Genomic DNA, 21,211 nt, shown 5'->3' with positions numbered 1-21,211 from the left:
TTATTACAAATTTTAAAACCATATTTTATTTTTAATTTTCCCCAAATCATTACTAAAGTGCTTTAGGAAAAATTATCGATTTCTTTTGGGTTTTTTCGAGTTTCCATAGAACCAGAAACTTGGCAAATTTTTACATATTCTGAAGGTTTTGACCATACTTGTTTCTTTTTCATTTCAACGTATTCAATTCCTAAACATGATTTTTATTGATCTTGAATTGTGTCCAAATTTTTGAATCAATTTTATTAATGTGAATTAATTATGAACATTTTTATTTAATGTTCTATATTGTTTTTATTTAATAAATCGTTTACTGGATCGTGAAGGTAAACATAAGAAATAATAATCACAATATTCAAGTAGAACTAGTAACACAGATTTGATTGTACTAAGATTTGATTGAACAGATTTGATTGTACTAGAGATTACATGAAAAAAAGAACTACTAATTAGGAAAAAATTTTAATACGGGTGGAATAATCATTATAAATAGCACTACAATAAGTCAATAGCATAATTAAATTTTAAAACCTTGAAGCTGTTGCTCAGGAAGTTAAAGTATAAGATATCTTGGAAGTCCCAGTTTTTGGCAATATATATATANAATAAATGTGGTCGCTACATACAGGTAAAACTACCTGGTGGTTCCACTGCATATATATATATATATATATATATAGTCATCGCACTGACTTTATTGGTTACAGCTTTTGACACTCCGTAATTTACCATGCATTAGAATAAGTTCTACTTAGTAGAACATGCATTATTTAAACTTGTTTGAATATATATTTATGATATAATATATATTTATATGATACAATAATATGTATAATATATATACTATTAAATATATATTTTAAAGTACCTTTGTTTTAGGGTAATAAAAATAAAGCAATGAAAACTTTCAGGGAATTGCTATTTTAAAATTTGCAACTTCTAATTTCAACGTATTCAAATTTTGAAATTGTTATAAATTACTTATTATTTATAAATAAGAAAAATATTGCTCTGAGACGTTGCAGACTAGCTATTTTATCAAATTACTATTCATGCTTTTTGCCTCAATAATGAAATTTCGCAAGAAATTCAAATTAAATAACTTACTCGCTGATGCATGAATTATGACTATTTTAATTATAATTTATTAGTTTTGAAATACCCTTAAAAATATAATGATTATTATGCAGAAATTATGGAGAAATTAATATTCCAAATTTTTTAATGACATCTGTTATAATAGATTTATTTTTGTTACACATTATGAACATACAGCATATTTAAATATTTGAATCATTTTTTAAAATAAGCTTATTATTTGAAGGAATTTAAAATACATGCTAAATTTAATCATACATAATTAATTTTGATAAGAGAAAATTAAATTTGTCAAATTGGATATTTTCTCTCGCAAACAATTTTATGAAAAAGTCAAACACTGTAAAAAAAATATTCAAAATGTACACAAAAACTACTTTAATAAATACATTATAGATTAATTTACAAGAAGTTGTACTAAAATTAACAAACTGATTATATAACTAATAATAATTAAATTTAAGTCGACTTTTTTAAAAAGTAATTAAAAATAAATTTTAAAATCTTCAAAATATTTTTTTGAATATCATCGTTTTCTCAAATTATATTAGCGTTTAGTTAGACTACGTACTTTTTGTGTTTTCCGAAGAATGCAAAAAATTTACCTCATATAAAAAAAAGAAGCGCTCTGTAATATTTCGCTGTTCTGTAAAATGCCCAATTTTTTTTCCTAAGCAAAGAAATGATTAGAACATTCGGTAAATTCACTTAATTTAGTACTGTGTTAATTCTGGCTGTAACGATAAGACATTTTAAGAGCAATAATAATCATATAATTTCAAAAAGTCTCTTGAAATTATTAAAAAGATCATTATAAAAGATTATAAAGAAAATTATTATTGCTGATACTACATAGTACAGAGATTTTGTAATGCAGGTACTTGGATGAAATGCATTTTTTAATACAGATTTTCTAAAAATAAGTTTATTTTTTCCGAAGAAAAAAAATAGATTATAATTATCACAAATTTTATTGTAATTCAGAATGCAGGAATTTACTTCATTACATGCAACCATAATTCATTCACTGTCATAAATGTTTATATTGAAAGAGCTTGTCGAGCTCAATTAAATTAGAGCATAGAGCAGTTTTTTACTATAAGCAAAAAGTTATTGAAAATGAAATTTTGAAATTTTAGCAATTTCCTACATAGCAATCATAGTTTTTTACTGTTAATGTACACTAGTCACTGGTTAGATCAAGCATTCTGACATAACGTTTATTTTTTGTTTTCCTAAAAAAAAACAAACAAATACAATTTATATTATTTCTCTGAATTTCAAAAAAAACAAAAAAAAAAAAACAACAACACCATAAAGTTGTTTTTTTTTCTTAAAAAAAACGCTTAGTAATTTTCAGTATAATTTAGAAAGCGAGAACATACCTGCAACATACATATGAAGTGTAACACCTGAATCAGTTCAGTATTTAGATTAGTATATCCATTCACTATTTTGTTAGGCACTTCAAGTGCACGTTGAATCACAGTACGGAGCAAATTGTTTCAACCTTAATAAAGTATCTCAGTGAATTATTTGATTGCCCACATTAAACCATTTTAAACATAATACATCATATTATGGTTTAACTTCATCGGAAACGTAGTTCAATTTAAGATCTTATGAAATGACCCTATAAATTATGAGGAAATATTATGTAAGCACGGAGAAAAAAAATTTGATAAAATTACCGTATTGAATGGTAATGACATCTCTTTAAAACAAGCCATAATTCTAATTAATAAAATTAAATTATATCGTATTTAATCCATTCATTTGGTACTTTTCCTGTTCATATGGTAACGGTTTTCTAGAAATTATGGTTTATAAAATTATAGTTTTTAGTACGACTCATTTAGTAGAAAATACGAAACTGAAAAGTATATTCAGCCGAATGAATAGCTCTAAAGTATAATGATAAAAGTACCAAATTTCATCATAGTTATCAAATTTTATTGCATATTATGAAACCATATTTAGTTATTAATTTTCCAAAATCATTACCAAAGAGTTTCGGAGAAATTATCGAGCAGTTTGGTGTTCCCATAGAGTCAGAAACAAGGTAATGTTTACCATATTCAGGTAGTTTTAAAAATGCTCTTTTCTCTCAGTGTGGTTGTGGATAACCTAGTAAAAACTTTAAGAAAAAAAATTCATTTTGAAAAGAAAATACACTTTTCATTCTCTACTCTAGTTTAGTTAATTTTTTAAATTATTACTTTTTATATTTTATCTAAATTAACCTATTCAACATCGCAGTGATAATTAAAGTTTATTAAAAGAAGTGAAGTTAATCCAGAAGCCAAACATTCCTTCAAACGTTATTTCGTAAAAATTTGGCATAGCAGGATATATTTCTTTCACAGTTTATTGGATAAGGCAGTATACAGAGAACTTACTTTGCTTTTTTGTAATTTCTGGAAGCTTCTATGAGACAATCTCTGAATTCCTGAATCTGATTAAGTCCGTGCTAAAACATTCTTTAACATATTCTTTTTACCATTGTTGGTTGATAAAACTTGATCTTATAAGGAAGAGGACAGTCATAAATAAGTTTTCAAAATAATTCTTAGAAAAATTGAAAAATAATGTCAAATTACATGGAAAAAAACCGCAAAGGCAAATATATCTGGAACATGAGATCATGCTGGTGATTATGCAAAAAATTGTTTCATTGTTGTATATTTTGTTTTTCATTGTTGTATATTTTTTCCCCTCTTTTAAAAAAAAATATGTAATAAGAAGCCGAACAAATAAGCGCAGTTGTTTTTTTATTATTATTTCTACTGTTATTTTAACGTAATTGTATGCTATCATGATTTTTATATGTTATTTTATATTATTACCGTCGTTGAATAGCCGACCTAATTTTGGGTTTACGACTACTAATGTTCAACTCCGTATAGCCTTGTGATTTTGAACCAGTTCAAAAGACATGGAAACTCCTGGTTCAGTACCCCCAGAGGTGTGATTTGCTATAAAATTTTTATATTATAATGCTGAACATATTAATTATAAACTGTTTATTAAGTAGTTCTAAGCTGAACAGCGTTTGTCAGTTTGTGTTACAAAAAATTTTGTGCTGTTGAGCATGATTATTATATTATAATGCTCAACAGCACAAAATATTTTATTCTGACAAGCGCTGTTTAACTTATAACTACTTGATAAATAGATTATAATTTACTATGCCGTGTATTCTTAATCAATATAAATTTATTTTTTATTATATATAATCGCGATTGTTGGTATTGGCAAGTGGCATTAGTAACAGCAACAGCATTATATATTATATAATAAAATCTACAGATTATATGAATGATAATCTTTCTACTAGGGGAAATATTATTGAGAGATTCTATCTCATAAAACGAACAAGTAATTTTTTCTGCTTCAAAAACGATAGTTTTTGAGGCAGAAAAAACTATCGTAACTGTATTACTATGAATTTATTATAAAAAAGAATGATATAAATGTATTATTAAATGTATTACTAAAAAGAAGAATGTTAATTATCATGTTTTGGAAATATTATCTGACTTATGTTGATTATAATATAAATGGAATATACAGTACAATGTAGTTAGAATTTATAAATCCAAAAAAAGCATAAATTTTTTCTAAACTATTGTATCTTATATGAAATAATAAAAAATTTCTTTGTTTTCAATAGCATCATAATTTGCTTCAACTGTTATTGAGTGCAAAGATTATCATAAATGATAAAAAAAATGTACATTATAATTCATAATTAAAACTTTATGCCAATAATTTGGTGATATATTATTTGATTCTAACAGATAATTCCTATCACAATTATTAAAAAAATTGTATCAAATTTAAAGCAATAAAAAAAACTAAAAAAATAAAATTCATTTTCTAACTACAAATAACTTTAGTAATTTTATTCTTTGTAAAAAAAGCTTATTGAGTCTAATAACACTGATGTTTCTTTAATAATCGATACCATTTGTTATCATATTTGAAATTTTTAACTTGATATATATTTAATAATCTTAATGAAACTTCGCAAATTTTAGAACAATTAGTATTTTTTTTTAAAAAAAATTAAGAATAATTTGGTTCTGAAAAATTTAAACATTTTCTTGACATTTTTCAAATGCTTTAATCAAATATCACTTTTTCATCTCCAAAACCTATCGTCTTTGAATTATAATAGATATGTCTCATTAATAATAGTCATACACTTATAGTAACACTTAAAGCATTCATGAATCTTACTTAATTTATATGTATATATTATTACTGAAATAAATATCATAAATATTCATGATAGAATAAATATTCATTTATAAATATTCATAAATAAATATTAATATTCACAAAATTAAAGAAAAAATGAATAATTTTGCTCAAAATTGTAAAACCATTTCGTGACATTTTTTATACGAAAAACATTTCTCGGTCTTAAAAGCCATTGCCTTCGGCTGAAAATACAAAAAATTTATTATGAATTGAGAAGAAACATCACTAAGTTTTGGAAATTTTATTTGATTTACTTTCATTAATTTTTGCAGAATAAGAGCAATTAAATGAAAAATACTGGTTATTTTTAATTAAAAACAACGGTAATAATATTTTTTATGTCATTTCTCAAACAGTAAAAAAAAGAACATTCCTTTAAAATCTATCATTTTTGGCTGTTATTAATTTTTTTATTTGTAATTAAAAATTTATAAATTGTTTTGTGTTTTTCTTACTTGATCTTTGGCATCGAAAGCAGCTACAGGTGGAAGAGTTTGAAGAACAAGGATGCAGAACGCAAAAATGAATCCGATCTTTGAAATTCTCATTTCGTGCTTTCACCCAATCAAAAACTTCTGCTCGAATGAAAGGCGTTGTGGGAGTTGGCAACGGTATCAGTGAAAAATCTCTGTAAATAAAATGAAATGTCTCCTCTTTATAAGAATACTCCCCCACGCGGACTGCGCGCCCCCCTGTCGCGTGTAAAACCAGACCGCCCACAACTTTTTTTAAAAAAAAATAATAAATTTTTATCAGAAATCACTTAAGGTTATTTTTTGGCGAAATTATTATTGAAAAAAGTCAGTTTTCTTTTTATTTGGCTACTTCATCATTTAATCTTATTTTGAATATTATTTGCACTATAATGCTTTATAATAACATAAATTTTAAAATGATTGAGTGAGGGTCTTTTCTCTGTCACCTAGCATACAACCATGCTGAATATTATATTTGTAAGTGCTTTAATAAGTTGCGACATTTTCAGATAAAAACTAGAAAATTCTAGGAAACGCTAGTAAATTAAAAATGTTTCATAATTTATTATGAATGCATCAACTGACTATGCAGCTAATCTATATGAAATATTGGCTTTTACTTGATGCTAAATTAAAAAAAAAATAATAAAAAAAATAAGCAAATAAAATATCTTTCAAAAATGAATGCAATGACTCTTTGAATGTCCATGCTGTTGTCTACAATAAAATACTAAAATTAGATTCTTGTCCATGAAACAAATGCATAGTGATTCTGGTGATTACTGATAAAGTTGACCCTTTAAAACAAAAATTTTATTAAAAATATTTGTAATGCTTTTTTCATTTTGTATTAATTTAGGCCAAAATAAGTGAAAAATATTCTAATAAGCATTTTAATAATTTATAGTTATGAAATGTAGCATGAAACATTGGTGTCATTTTCTGCGTTAAAATCTTTCAGACGCGGCTGACTTCCAAACAATAATTTTTCAAATTTGCACTTATTTAGATCCAAGAGATCATTGAAATCCATCATTGAAATTTCTTTAATTTACAAAATCAATTATCGATAAATTTTGGAATATAAGTAAAAAAATTTTTCTAACTACTTTTTTTTTTTGAATTTTGTATTTTAGTTCAAATATAATACCGATAATCAAACAGGTTTTTTAAGTAACGGTTAGACTGTTTTTAATAATTAAAAAAATACCAATATAGATTTTTGCTTGTGATTAGAACGTCAGAAAATATTTATAAAAGCGACACTGGTATCCCCTCTTCGTCAAAGGGTTATACACAAGTTTAAAGATGATGTCCAGTATATCGGATGCCAGCACTAAATTGATTGGACTAGTATATGGGCTTATACCACGTAAAGTATATTAGATTTCAGGTCTTTCTCCTCTTTACAGTTCCCTGTGTTTCTGAAAGTGAATTCAATGGTAAATAGAAATATCAAAGTTTCGCAGAGTTTTACACAGTGTTTACAGTTTTATGATAATAATATACTATTGTGTAGATCTAAATTATAAGCTTATAGTTATACCGGGATGATATCGTGATACGTAAAGAGATTTCATCCAGATTGATTTAATTTATGTATATGATTATATGATTATACATGATGCTTCTTAATGACTGCTCTTAATGCGTGTTATTAGAATCTACGTAAAAACGAAGCAAAAAAGTTATACATATTCGAGATCACAAATTAATGTGCAAAGTGAGAAAGAGCAAAAAAAAATTAAAGTCTTGTTAACTATTATTGAAGTCAATAAGTGCAAAGAAGTGACTAAAATAATCTAAATTCGATCATAATGTATGGTAAGACCTTCGACTCATATTTAAAAAAAACTTTCTCAAAATACTATATTCAATACTAATCTTGTGTTGAGTTCAGCACTTTTTAATCATAACTTGCCCATACATAGACGTAACACTTTTTACTGTAATTATTGCAGTTTCTTTAGATCTGAAACTACAAAACTTAGTTCATCAGAATTGTGTACCACTTTTAAGTAAATACCAAAATATGAGGCTGGATGCCCTTGAAAATCAAAAGGAAAGAAAGTTTTATGTCGATTTTTCGAGGTAAAAAAATGACGATTGAATCGATTTGAGGATTACTAAGTTTTGACAAATCAGTAACGTGAAAAATTTGTTCTATTTGAGCAATATTATCGTTCAAAACGCAACAATGCGCATAGAATATGGTTCAACAAACAGATAGAATTCAATTTTATGCATAATTTCTAATAAATATGCGAAAATTCTAGGGGGTACTCATCATTTCGTGTTTTTGGTATAGTGGTTAGGAGGGAATCGATGTTAAATATTATTTCAATTATTTTCTGTGACTCTCGTTGAGAGTCTATTCATAACAAGTACATATATTTATGAGTAACCAAATTACACCAACAAGAATATAAAATCAATGAATCAATGAATACTTAATATGGGAATCAATAAGGTATCAAATCAATAAATAAGTGAATGACTCAGTTTATGAATCTATTAATTAAGGATTGAACGAACCAAATATCAAACGAATAAGTAAATGAAGAAAACTCCCGGCTAACCAATTAATAAATCAGCAAATGAATGAAACACTAAATTTGTCATTGAGAAGACATGTAAACAGAGTATGCACATTGCAAAAAATTTTTTCCTCAGAATGATTGAATAGGTGACATCTTTAAAATTCGATTTCTCCGAAACTATTCAACCAATTTCGCTCAAATTTAGTACTTAGCCATCTAAAATTAAGTATTCTAAGAAATTTTATACTTACAATTCAAAACTTTGTCGACTATTGTATCATAAAATAATAAAAAATAATCAATATTTACTAAATTTCATTTTCTGCTTGGAATTATGTATTGATAAACGAATTTTATGACTAGGTACAAAAAGTTTTCAATTCGCTTAAAGAGCTCTCGAGATATGGCGAAATACGAAAAAAAGTAAAAGTTAAAATCAGGGGTCCAAGTTTTGGGTCGCTCTCCAGGCCAAAGTATAGGAATCATGTTTCCCATATTGAGGTTACCCCCTACATTTTGGGGATCAGCAGTTCGAATCCGTTGAAATAAAAGGTATATTTAAGAGAAAGTACGTTTTTGTGTCTGATTTCGTAACTTAAAATATGGTCCAGACTCTAGAGTAATTAACTAGAATATTTGAGGCATTTCAGCATATATTATATACCCCTTAAACCATTGAGGTTGAGTCTTAGAACATGAAGTCCGACCAAAAGTTGTTCAGTGTGTCCGTTTTTCCCCCTTTGAGCACTGTAAATAACTACCAAAAGCGTAGCTCTTCTCTTCAAGATTTTATACCGAAACCCATAAAAAAAACTGCGCATTCTAAGGCATGGTATTTTTTCTGAGTTAGTAGCCTTAAGAAATGCATAGCGATAATTTACTACCATTGTTTCGAACGATGAAATTTAGAATTTGGTAAATAAAACTTTAGATTTTAGGTATAAATTTCAAGGAATATTCTTTCACTTATTGCAAATCGCACTAGGAAAATAAAAAAAGCTTTTCATTGTAATTAGCTTTTTATCTAATTATCAGACTTTCACGTTCAATTAAGAAGAGGCAATTTTCATGGTTCCTGAAGTGCATCTCAAATAAGCTAATTAATCAGACTTGTTCTTATACTCGGGATAAACATACATTTTCTTTAATGGGTTCTGATTGTCAAAAGGTAGGTTTTTATGTGGAATATATGGTTCCATTAAATAAGTTAAGAAAGAGTTCAAAAATTTGGACTCCATAATTTCTTTTTTCTTTTTGCTTATTTAGCCTAAATCTATGTTAGTGGCACACAGAGGTGTTTGAATGATTGGAGCAAATGCATCAATTACATGCTCTTGAATATAATTTTAAGAGGCCCTAAATCTATTTTTTTTAAGTTTTTCTTCATGTAATGTAAGTGATTAATGTAAGTGATTTAATTTTAGGTTAAAAATTTATTATTTGCAATTACTTATTTGTAAATAATAAATTTTTACACCTACAATCAATTTTCACTTTTATTACATAAATATAGTGCATAGTAACATAAATATATAACTTTTTTTTAGTTTCTTTCATAATTCAAGGAATATTTAGATTTTAAGAGTTTAAAACTTGTCTGAAAATCTTACTACATTCATCATAAATATTTTGCTTTAGCTAAATATTTACCTCTTAAAAAATATTACTTAATGATAAGATGAGTAAGATATTTGAAATTTTAGTGTCCACATAAATTTGTGTTCATATTTTCTTTTGCTTTGATACCTAGAGTCCTTGTCACCTTCATCACTCTCTACTTACCAAGGATCAAAAACTTCACTATACAATTATTATTGGCAAAGCAATACAGCGTAACACAAAATAAAGACTTTTCTCGATTTCAAACTATGTATTTACGAAATACTTTCACTTGCAATACTTTTTTTTGTGCAACACAAACACGAAACTTTTTTTTTTGCATTTTATAAAGATATAGTTTGGCTTCTTCATTTTTTAAGGCATTTTACTTCGTTTCTTGTTAAACTGCTTTATTTTATTATTAGAACAGAATATATTTTTTAATGTTTTACGAACTACGAGTCAAATATATGTCAGTACATTTAACAATATAATAAAATATCCAAGTAATATTATGGCATAGTAAATAAAGTGTTTGTTACATAGAATTTATCTAATATTAAGAATAATAATTAAATATTATAAATAACTTGCTCTAAGATTTTAACTTTCAATTAAAAAATAATCTATTAATATTTTTGATTAAAAAACTTAGACTTTTTTTTAAAAAACTTCTCGATAATTACATAAAATCTATGCTTAATTTTTAGCGTAATTCTTAGAATAAATATTTTTTTTCTTCTTGAACTTGCGATTTTAATAACGTAGCGCAACTTGGAATTCATATTTTTTTATAAAATACAATCTACTTTTATTACAAAATCAAACTGCAATCTTTGTTTTTAAATATAAAGCTCAACTATATATATTTTTTCTTTTTATGAGAAATTAGGAGTGCTGCAAAAAAAAATTCTATAAATGCATTGAAGTCGAAATTGCTAACAGTTTAGAATGCTATCGGTTTTGCTAATGTCACTTAGAAGATCCTCTAAACATACAATAGCGAAAATTGAAAAAAAAATTAGAATGCCATACCACGAAACATTTATGATTTAAAATCAGTATAACTAGCTTTTTTTTAAACATACAGTGACCCGTTCTTGCATCACAAAAAGTAGTGATTTTGGGTCTAAAACCCGATTTTCGAAACATTTTTTCGCTTTCCCCTGATTCTTTCTGAACTTTTGGTGACATGTAGGCCATCTTTTGGTGCCATTATATGTAGCCCAGATCGCGTGTATATGTATAAATGTTTATACAGCAAGTGCATACTGCAAATTGTATTAATTTTAAATGATAAATGCTTTGTGGAATGACATTTGAAAATTTTTTCGTAGCTTTACGGGCCATTTATAATATTTTTGTCCTGTTCCTTACACTTTGACGCAACGAGTTACATTTTACCTTATCCCTTATCAATGGTAGATAAGATGGTCATAAAACTGTTAACTGTAAGTAAAACCGCTTATTAACTGCTTTACCCTAATACAGTTAAACAATAAGAATTTTATCGCACTAACTAAGCCCACTTAATGAAGCCACTTCGTTTCCCGCAACTACGTAAATATTAAAGCCGGGAGCTCTAATCTGTCAGTCTCGTGACAGACAGAGCTGGGGTTCGAGTCCCAACGTTCACACCACCACATTTTCGAGTTTTTAGTGTCTTACACTCCCCTATCTATGTCCTGTACTCTCAACTGCCCATTACTTTAATTAAAAGCCTAGCTCTTATATCCAGTTTAATTTCTTTTTTTAAGGTTTCGAAACCATGCTAGTTGTAAATGGTTTATAAAACTGTATATTTTTGTATTCATGGTTTTATAACCATACAAGTAATAAGCGGTTTCAAAACCGTAAAGGTAAGAAATGTTGCGGTTAATCGGATGGACAGACTTCTGCCGGTTATTTTACCTTAATTTTAGAATAAAATTTCTAACAGTGAAGTTTTTAAATGCTTCTATTTTCTTAAATATTTAGACAGGTAGGAAACAGTTTTAGAAAGTTAGTAGTTTATTTCAGAACTTAAGAAAATAGGCATAAATGATTAACATATGACTAAATCAATATTTCGTTTAATACTTTTAAGATGCAATAATTTCAACAAACAACATTTTCAAATTGTTTAAAAGAGAGTTTTTTGGACACTTGAAAAACACTTGAACGATAAAGAAGTTTTTGTTTGGGAGGGGGGGGGGTTGCTTTATGCTCTTATCTAGTTGATATACTAAATAACATAGATGAAAACATTTTGATAAACAGAAAATAAACATACAGATATTTAGACAGACTGAATATAGTTGCCATTAAAAGTTAAGAAAAAATTCATAAATGATTAGTATATGACTAAATTAATGCTTCTTTTAATACTTTTATGGTGACAATAATTTGAACAAAAAATATTTTCAAATTGTTCAAAATAGTTTTTAGGATGAAAAACGCTACTTAAAAAGCAAAGAAGTATTTTTTAAAGTATTATATTGTTATTTAATCGATTAAATAGAAATATGACACATATCTGGAAACATAGTCAAAGAATAGTTGGATACAAAAATGCCATATTTGAAAATAGCGTACCTTATCACTATATTACTCCACATCTCTTAATTGAATGTTTAAAATTTTTCTCTTTCTTTAAGAAACTATCAAGCTTAATAGTTTATTAAAAGTAAAATTTTTTTTAAATCTGCTTAGCTTACTCTGCGAAAAGACTTACCAGCACTTGATAAAAAAGTAGCATTTTAGAAATAATGTAAAAAATAAAGTACATAAGATGATCTATTTTAAATATGAGGAGAATTTAAATTTAACGAGATGCATTCAAGTTTTGCTGATAATTTTAAAAAGCAGTTTCTTCTATTAACTATATAGATAAAGTAATAAAAGGTTTTATTGGAATTATTTTATTTAAATTGTTTAAATTAATAGATCCTTTAAAATTGTTTTTATTGAATCATGACGTTATTTAAATATTTAGTTAAAAATTTGTTTCTAGCTAACAGATAAGGGCAAAAGAAATTAAACTTAAGATTTAGCAGCTGCCGTTTAAGGAATTCCGAAAAAATAATCCTATTTTATTTTAATCTTTATTTTTGTCTAATATTATATTTTTAAAATATGTATTCTTAAGGTTCTATACTAAACGTATTCATATAGTTATTCTTTTTTTTAATAAATCTAATAAGGGCATTTGAAGCGTTAAGGATAATTAGTAACAGCAGAGACTAAAATAATAAAAATTCCATTATAACAACAGAAAAAGAAAATTAATTTATTATTTTTAAGAGTAATATTTTTGAAAGCTGGAATAAAATCAAGTTTGAAAAAATGAGTTTATCTAAATAAATGTATAAAATCTAATTTTTTATATTACACAGAATGCATAATGTGTTACTGTTAATATATTTTCTACCTTATTTGATTTATTAGTTTAAATCTAGGTTTAAGAAAACAAGTTGTCTCGTTGTTATAAAGCTTTAATACATTTTAACAGTCTTGATAGTTATAATGTTTATGTTTGATTATTACAATGTTGACCAAATTTTTACAATATTTTTATCCTAATTTAAGAATGGAAAGCAAGAACAAGAATTCATTCTCTTTTAATTTGTTTTAGTACCATCTCTCTGCTATGCAAATATTTTAGTACTTAGTATGGGCCGCGATAGCCCAGTGATTAGAGAATCGAACTCCTGTCCAGAGGGGTTGAAATTCGATCCTAGACTCCACTTAAATTCACCGGTTAGATGCAACATACGTGCTCTTAAAATCCGTTCAATCGGAAAACTCTTTAAAAATCGCTATCTGAACCGTTAGTTAATTCACGTTCAAGCTAACTTTTTGTACGAGAAAGTTCAAATTAGGCTCTTTTCTTCAAATTTTTCAATGTAAGCAATTTAGGAATATTAGTAAGAATGTAAATTGTATTTTAGTTGCTATTGATAATATTTTAAAGCGTGTTTAATCAGTGTTAGTTAACCATATTAGCAAAGAGGCAGGCTCAATTGCTATGAATGAGCTGGTGCCAAAACTACGAAACATTATCCAGTTTATCATTTTGCGAAAATGAAAATGCCGTTCTATCTGATTTAGTAAAAAGATATCAGGAGTAATTAAATCTAACTTAGAAAATAAATAATTTTTTTCCCTTCCAGATCGATGTACACAAAATCAAAGATTTCCAGGAATTAGAAAATGCTCAAAATTGGTGTAACTATGCTCTACCCTGCTTCACACTGGTTTATAATATTTTTAAAGATTTTACTGACTTGTATTAATGAGATATTTTATTGAAAAATGAAATAGCTGCTTATTCCTAAAAACTCCATAGACCGATAAAATAAGTGACGATGGCAATTATTTTTTATTTATTTATTTAATATTTACTTAAAATTTATAATTATAACGCCTATGGCTAGGCGTACGCAGTTTATTGAGTAGCAGTTATATACTACTATATAAAAAGTAATAGTTTAATACTACTATATGTGAAGTAATAGTTGTGTTCTACGCTTAGCTAGTAAACTTTTACATATCTATGAAATTGGCTAACCTTCTCTAAACTTAAAATACTGGTTATTTTTTCGTAATTTGTTTTATTAATGAAAATAAAATAATAGTACATCATTTGTTTATTTCATATAAGGGCTTTTGTAATGTCTATCTTTAACTTTTTGATGCAGAATTCTTATTTTTTCATTTTTCTGATGCATAAAAACTTACACGAATTATATATTTTGACCATTTTGCTTATTTGTAGTTGTAATATAAACCAATATATTGTAGACAATCAGGTATTAACTGGAAATATATTGTCAGCTGAGCTCCACAATTATATAGTTATATTTTTTTGTGCATGTACATAATTTGAAGATTAAAGCATAACTTTTAATAGTCGGTTTAATCCCGCTGCATTAAGTTTAAAAATCAAATTGTCTAAATAAACGTATAAATTACGAGTAAAATTAATGAAAAGATTGACTGTTTGACATCACATTTTGAAATGTGATTTAAACTATTATGATATTGAACAAAGAATAAGTAAGAAATATTTTATTAGCATAACGATATATTTTAGAATGCTATAGTATTTTTTTGCAACAAACTCATATGTCACTATGCAATATATTATTTAGAATATATGTAATTCATCAATATATTACTATGATGAAAGAAAACAAAACAATAGAATAAACAAGAGAGCTTTTAATTACTACATGTTTTTTTTTATTGAACCGTAGTTAAAATGGATAATTTAAAATTTGTATACACTGAAATTAGAAACTGCCCATGAAATCTCAGACATTATTATATTGTTATTTTTTATCGACAAAAAGTTTTTGTCAGCAAATAATCAATATGTTTTAAGGCTAAAATGCAATATATAAAATTTATCTTTGGAAGATTTCCGTATCGTGATCTGCAGCAGAATAATTGCCAAGTCTGAACAACTTCCGGGCAGCAGCTTGTGAAATACTAATATAAATAAATAAATGAATGAATAAATAAATAAAAACATAAGGAAGCCTTCTCAAAGGATATAACTAGAACCCTCCCTAGGCAAACAATTACTCCATAGAAAGTATTAATTATTAAAGAATAAATTATTCCTCCCTCCAAAAAAAATTATCTGGCCTGCACCATAAATTTTATTTTTATAAATTATTTTTGTAACAAAATTAATAAACTTTTTTGAATAATTTTCATTGTTTAAGAAAAATATTTTATTTAAAAGAAATTACAAAATATAAGTATTTTCAATGTTTATTTTTTATATAAAAGTTTTTTTTCGTTAGAAAATTGATTATTTTTAAATAAATCAATTTTTTGTTCATTGCAGCAAAGGAGTATTTTTTTAATAACCTCTAACTACGTATTATAACTTTCATCAAATAAATTTTCACTTATATCCTATATAATATTTCTGCACAAATGCTTGCAAAATAAGTAGCAAAGGAGTAAAAATTGAACAATTGATAAAAAAATATTTTATTTTATTATTATTATTATTATTGCGTTATTTTAAATTCTTATATTATTGCTTTAAGTTTTTTTTTAATGTTTTAAAGAATTTCAATACACGGATCATAATCTTTTCTTATAATTTTTTTTTTTAATATTGCAGGCTTAAAATCCATGTGGCTTCCTGGTCATTATGGCTGATGTGACAGATCACGATAGAGGAAGATACCCCTATCTCTAATTAACTAAAATCAATTCAATAAAAATTTCTTTTAGTACACATACATGCACCCAGCTCGCACCGAACACAGTGCAGACATAAAGTATCCTCAGTGGCAGACAGATCATGGGTTGGAGTCCTCTTGCCGTCAACCTAAGCATGGGAGGTTTTCTTGGTTTTCCTCTCCATGCAACAAATGCGAGTCATTTAAATCAAAAAGACCTTTAAAATAAAGGCAAATGAAGCCAAAATTCTCCAACTACTTGATCCAGGAATTCCCTTGTCTTCTGGATTGGGTTCAAATTTAAAGGCTACGGAGTTGAACAGTAGTAGTCGTAAACCCAAAATAATGAGTCGGCTGTTCAAATTAAATCGGTTTTAAAATAAAATTAAATACAAATACATGAGCCGCGATAGCTCAGGGGCATTTTTAATGACAGTTTTATTCTATTTTTATCGAACTATACAAGTTACTACTATACAAGATATATACTTACAAGAACGATACAAGAACGATACAATACAAGAACGTTATATATAACAGGAGGTGATGGAATTAGCTATATGTGTGCTTTTTGACCACTGTTATACGCCCTTTTCTAAAACTGTTTCTACGTATGCTTCTGAACAGGTCATAATAGAGAAGCTCCCCTAGTCACGTATGACTACATTTCAAGACATGGGATCTTGTTCAATTTTAATCCTGATGTTGTTGGTTGCAACATTTTCGCTGGCCGTGGTGGCTCAGGTGATTGAGCGTTAGCCTTCCAATAAGGTGAACCTGGGTCGAATCCCAGCGATGGCTGGTTTATATGAATTCCGCATTCGGTTTGAACCGACCACAGTGCTGACATAAAATATCATCAGTGGTAGACGGATCATGGATTAGAGTTCCCTTGCAGTCAGGCTAACCATGAGATGTTTTCATGGTTTTCCTCTCCATATAGCGCAGATGCGTGTAAGTTCCTCCCAAAAGCCCTCCACGAAAGCAAATTTCTCCCAATACTTTATTCAAGAGTTCCCTTGTCTTCCGGATTAGGGTTCAAAATTACAAGGCTATGGAGTTGAACGTTGTAGTCGTAAACCCGAAATTGGGACGGCTGTTCAACGACGGTTATAAAATAATATACACATGCATATTTTTTTTTATAATAATGAATTATATGTATGGTTTAAATACGCAAGAAAAATAAAATAAATGAGAATTAAGATTGATATCCATTATCGAGTAAAATGTCTTTTGATAATTGCATTGAGCAAAGTGGTATAAACAAAATTAAATAGCAAAGCTATTAATAAAAATAAATTTCATGCATTTGAATTTGATATAAAAACATACTCAAAAGTATATCTAATAATATGAAATTCTAAATCGGCAAATTACATTAAGTCACTTCGAAAAATCTAAATGTATTCTATGTAGCTAAATTATTTGGAAATTATATTATTGGGAATGAAAGAAACAAGAGACTTTGTTTTATTATAGCGTTTAATTAATACACAAGTAACAAAAGCAAAATAAGCTCCGCATTAAGCTATAGAATTATCAGCATTATATTAGCATACCGGCTTAATTTCACACAAATAGAATATCTTAATAGTGTTATCAATCGCAATAAATGAGACATAATTTTTACATACACTATATAGATGAAAATTGAAGTTCCTGGAACTATGTCAGATGTATTATTAATAACGCAATGTATGATTAAACTTCCATATATGAATTTCATTGAAACATTTGTTGAACAGCCATAATAAATAAAGAAAAATAGTTAGACCAAATTTTTTTATTTGTTCTAGACAAATAACATATAAGTCCATAACAACCATTTTCTACTCTGTTGATAAGCTTAACTTTAAATTTTCTCAAATGACTGGAGATTGCAAAAAGACAGTAATAGAAATAAAAATTGTTGTCATTTAAAACTTAGATCACATATTTCTTTATACAGCCTAGGATTATAGTATTGATATAGATTCCAGGGTGAACACAACAGCACGGTACTGTATCGTATTGAAAAATCTTCGAAGTAGCATAATTTACAATTACGTAGCAGGAATGTTTATAAAAAATAAGCATGTTTAATTTTATTATAAAAGAAGACGCAATATTCATTATTTTTGATTTCTTATCGAAAAAAAGACGAAAATAAAATCCACAAAAGCAAAAGCATAGATGTCATCGCCTAAGTTGATTTATCTGATAATTGACTGAAGGCATATTTTCAAGAATCATTTTCGATTATGTTATTTCCCTCCAGAATGACTGAAATACATTGAGATATTTTACGTTGATGTACTATTTCTGCATTTTGGATCCCAAAAGATGTTGTATAATATTTATTTTTTAAATATCTGATTTTAACGAAAATAACAATTCTGATTTGATATAGGATTCAATGTAAGCAACTTGAGCATTATTTCCCTCACAGTAAACTAACAGTTACTAGAACAGTTAACTTCATGACTTCAGAAAATGCAACAATAAATGTGTTGTCCATTAACGTGTCAGAAAAAATTAATATTTTGAGAATCTATGTATGAAATAAAATAAAAACAAGCTTTTTAGGTGTGAGTTTCGCCAACATGATGGATATTATAGAAAATGAAATGCCCTTAAACTTTGAGTATTTGATTTAATTAATCAAAAGTAATAACATTATGGAGGCTCGTGCGCGTACCGGAGTTAATATTAATGCTACTAAATTTTTTTTAAAAAAAGTACCAAAGTTTACTTTATACATATAAAAATGAGAATTTCTCATGCGAATTTTTCATTCGTAAAAGTTTAAACTTCTGACTTTTAAAAAAATTTTCTCAAAAAGGAAAAAATAGATTTTTTTTTGAAAAATAACTACTCTGTTTCTCTTAAATTAAAAAAAGAGCTATAATTTTCTAAAGCATACTCAAAGGTGAGAGAAAAAAAATTAATTTTTCAAGTTAAATGATCCTTCCAAAAAAATTTATCTGGCCTGCACCATGAATTTTATTTATATAAATTAATTTTGAAGCAAATGTAATTAAATTTTTTGAATAAACTTCAATGTTTAACCCTTTCCTTCTCGCTCCCGTGAAAATGACGGGTTGAGATTTCGTTCGTTATTTCTCGTTATTTTACACACCAGATAGCAGTACCAGGATATTTTTAAGGTAATTATAGATAGTTAGTTTATTTTAAACCAGATGCCAGCACTAAAGTCAGCTAATCAGCACTAATCAAATGCGTCTATTTGTGATGTGTTATTTGTAATCTTAGCAAAGTTACTTAGTTAGGCTCTTTGTGAATCACCTAATTTGCGCTCAAGATAAAATTTATTTTTTAACCCCTTTCTTCTCGCGCCCGTGAAAATGATAGATTGAGATTTCGTTCGCTATTTCTCGCTCCAGTGATATTGACGGGCTGGAAACTAATTTTTTTTTTTTTTTTTTCCCGGAAAANTTAGTTTTTTTTTTTTTTTTTTTTTTTTGCCCGGAAAAAATTTTATTTCTCATTTTACACCTAGTACCAGGTTATTTTTAAGTGCCAGGATGTTTTCAAAACACATATTTTTAAAATTTTTCTTGCTTGCTGGAAAACCAACATTTAACACTGAATGTTGGCTTTTCCTAAAAGTTAAATTTTTTAAAATTTCAAGCTAAAAACAAATCAAAAATTAAAAATGAATGTATATATATATATATATTGTTCATACACATAGTTTCATATAATTTTCAGGGATAAAAAAAATAGACACTTTTATGACCGTTTTCTTGAAAATTAAAGATCATAAAATCATTTTTAAGAAAAATATTTTTTTTAAAAAAAATTACAAAATATAAGTATTTTCAATTTTGTATGTAAAAGTTTTTTTACGTTAGAAAATTGATTATTTTTAAATAAATATATTTTTTGTTCATTGCAACAAAAGAATATTTTTTTAAATATTTACCTCATCTACGTATTATAACTTTCATGAAATAAATTTTAGCTTATATTCAATATAATATTTCAGCATATGCTTGCAAAATAAGTTGTAAAAAAATAAAAATTGAGCAATTGATAAAAAAAAAATTTATTTTATTATTATTGCGTTATTTTACATTCTTATATTATTGCTTTAAGTTTTTTTCTTTTGTTTTAAATGTTTTAAGGAATTTCAATAAACGGATCATAAAGTATTTTATTATAAATTTTTGATTTATAATTGTTTTTAAGAAAAATACTAGATAAATGCGGATATGATTCAAATTTAAGTAGAAATACATATTTTACAACTTTTTAAGTTTTTTTTTTTTTTTTTTTGCCGGTTTTCGACACAGCATTAATTTACATTTGTAAGTATAATCCTCTTATATTATCTTCTGCACCTTACTACAACTGCTTCCAGACTCTTATTACAAATGATACATCTTTAAATACAAAACTTTGATTATTTGCTCTAACAATAAATTATAATTTCTCAATTACTATTTAGTGTTTATTGTAAACATAAATCTAGCATATACTTTAAACTTAATACATATACATTTATACTTAATTTTCTTCTGTTTTCACTTCTAGATGGCAGCACTATATAGTTTTAAATTAAACAAGCGGCTCAAAAGTGAAAATGAAAATACTATGTAATATGTTATGTATCCACTATCCGGTGTCCTTCGTTAATATACGACTTCTTTAAAAATTGATTTTTCATAAACTATTCGCTTAAATTTTGCATTTCGAAACTTAATATTACATTAATGTTTCATTAATTTGTATTCCGTATAATTCTAATTTTTTTCAACTATTATTATATTAAATAATAAAAAATAATAAATAAATATTAAAAATGATTATTTCCATGTAATTATCTTTGAATTAACATTAAGGTTACAAGGTTTGTGCACCTTAATTGGTTTATTTCAAAGTGTCGGTATTATGGTTATGGCTTAAAATGTTGATAAAGTGTAGAACTTAACTAACTATAACGTATGATTCTTGTCTAACAGTTAATAATTTGTCAATATAGACTATGATTGCGGTCATGTTTATAACCACAATCGGGATTCTAGTTATTAGGAGGCATGGATAT

This window comes from Parasteatoda tepidariorum, chromosome X1 (assembly GCF_043381705.1).
Source record: "Parasteatoda tepidariorum isolate YZ-2023 chromosome X1, CAS_Ptep_4.0, whole genome shotgun sequence".
NCBI lineage: Eukaryota > Metazoa > Arthropoda > Arachnida > Araneae > Theridiidae > Parasteatoda > Parasteatoda tepidariorum.
This window is presented reverse-complemented; position numbering follows the sequence as displayed.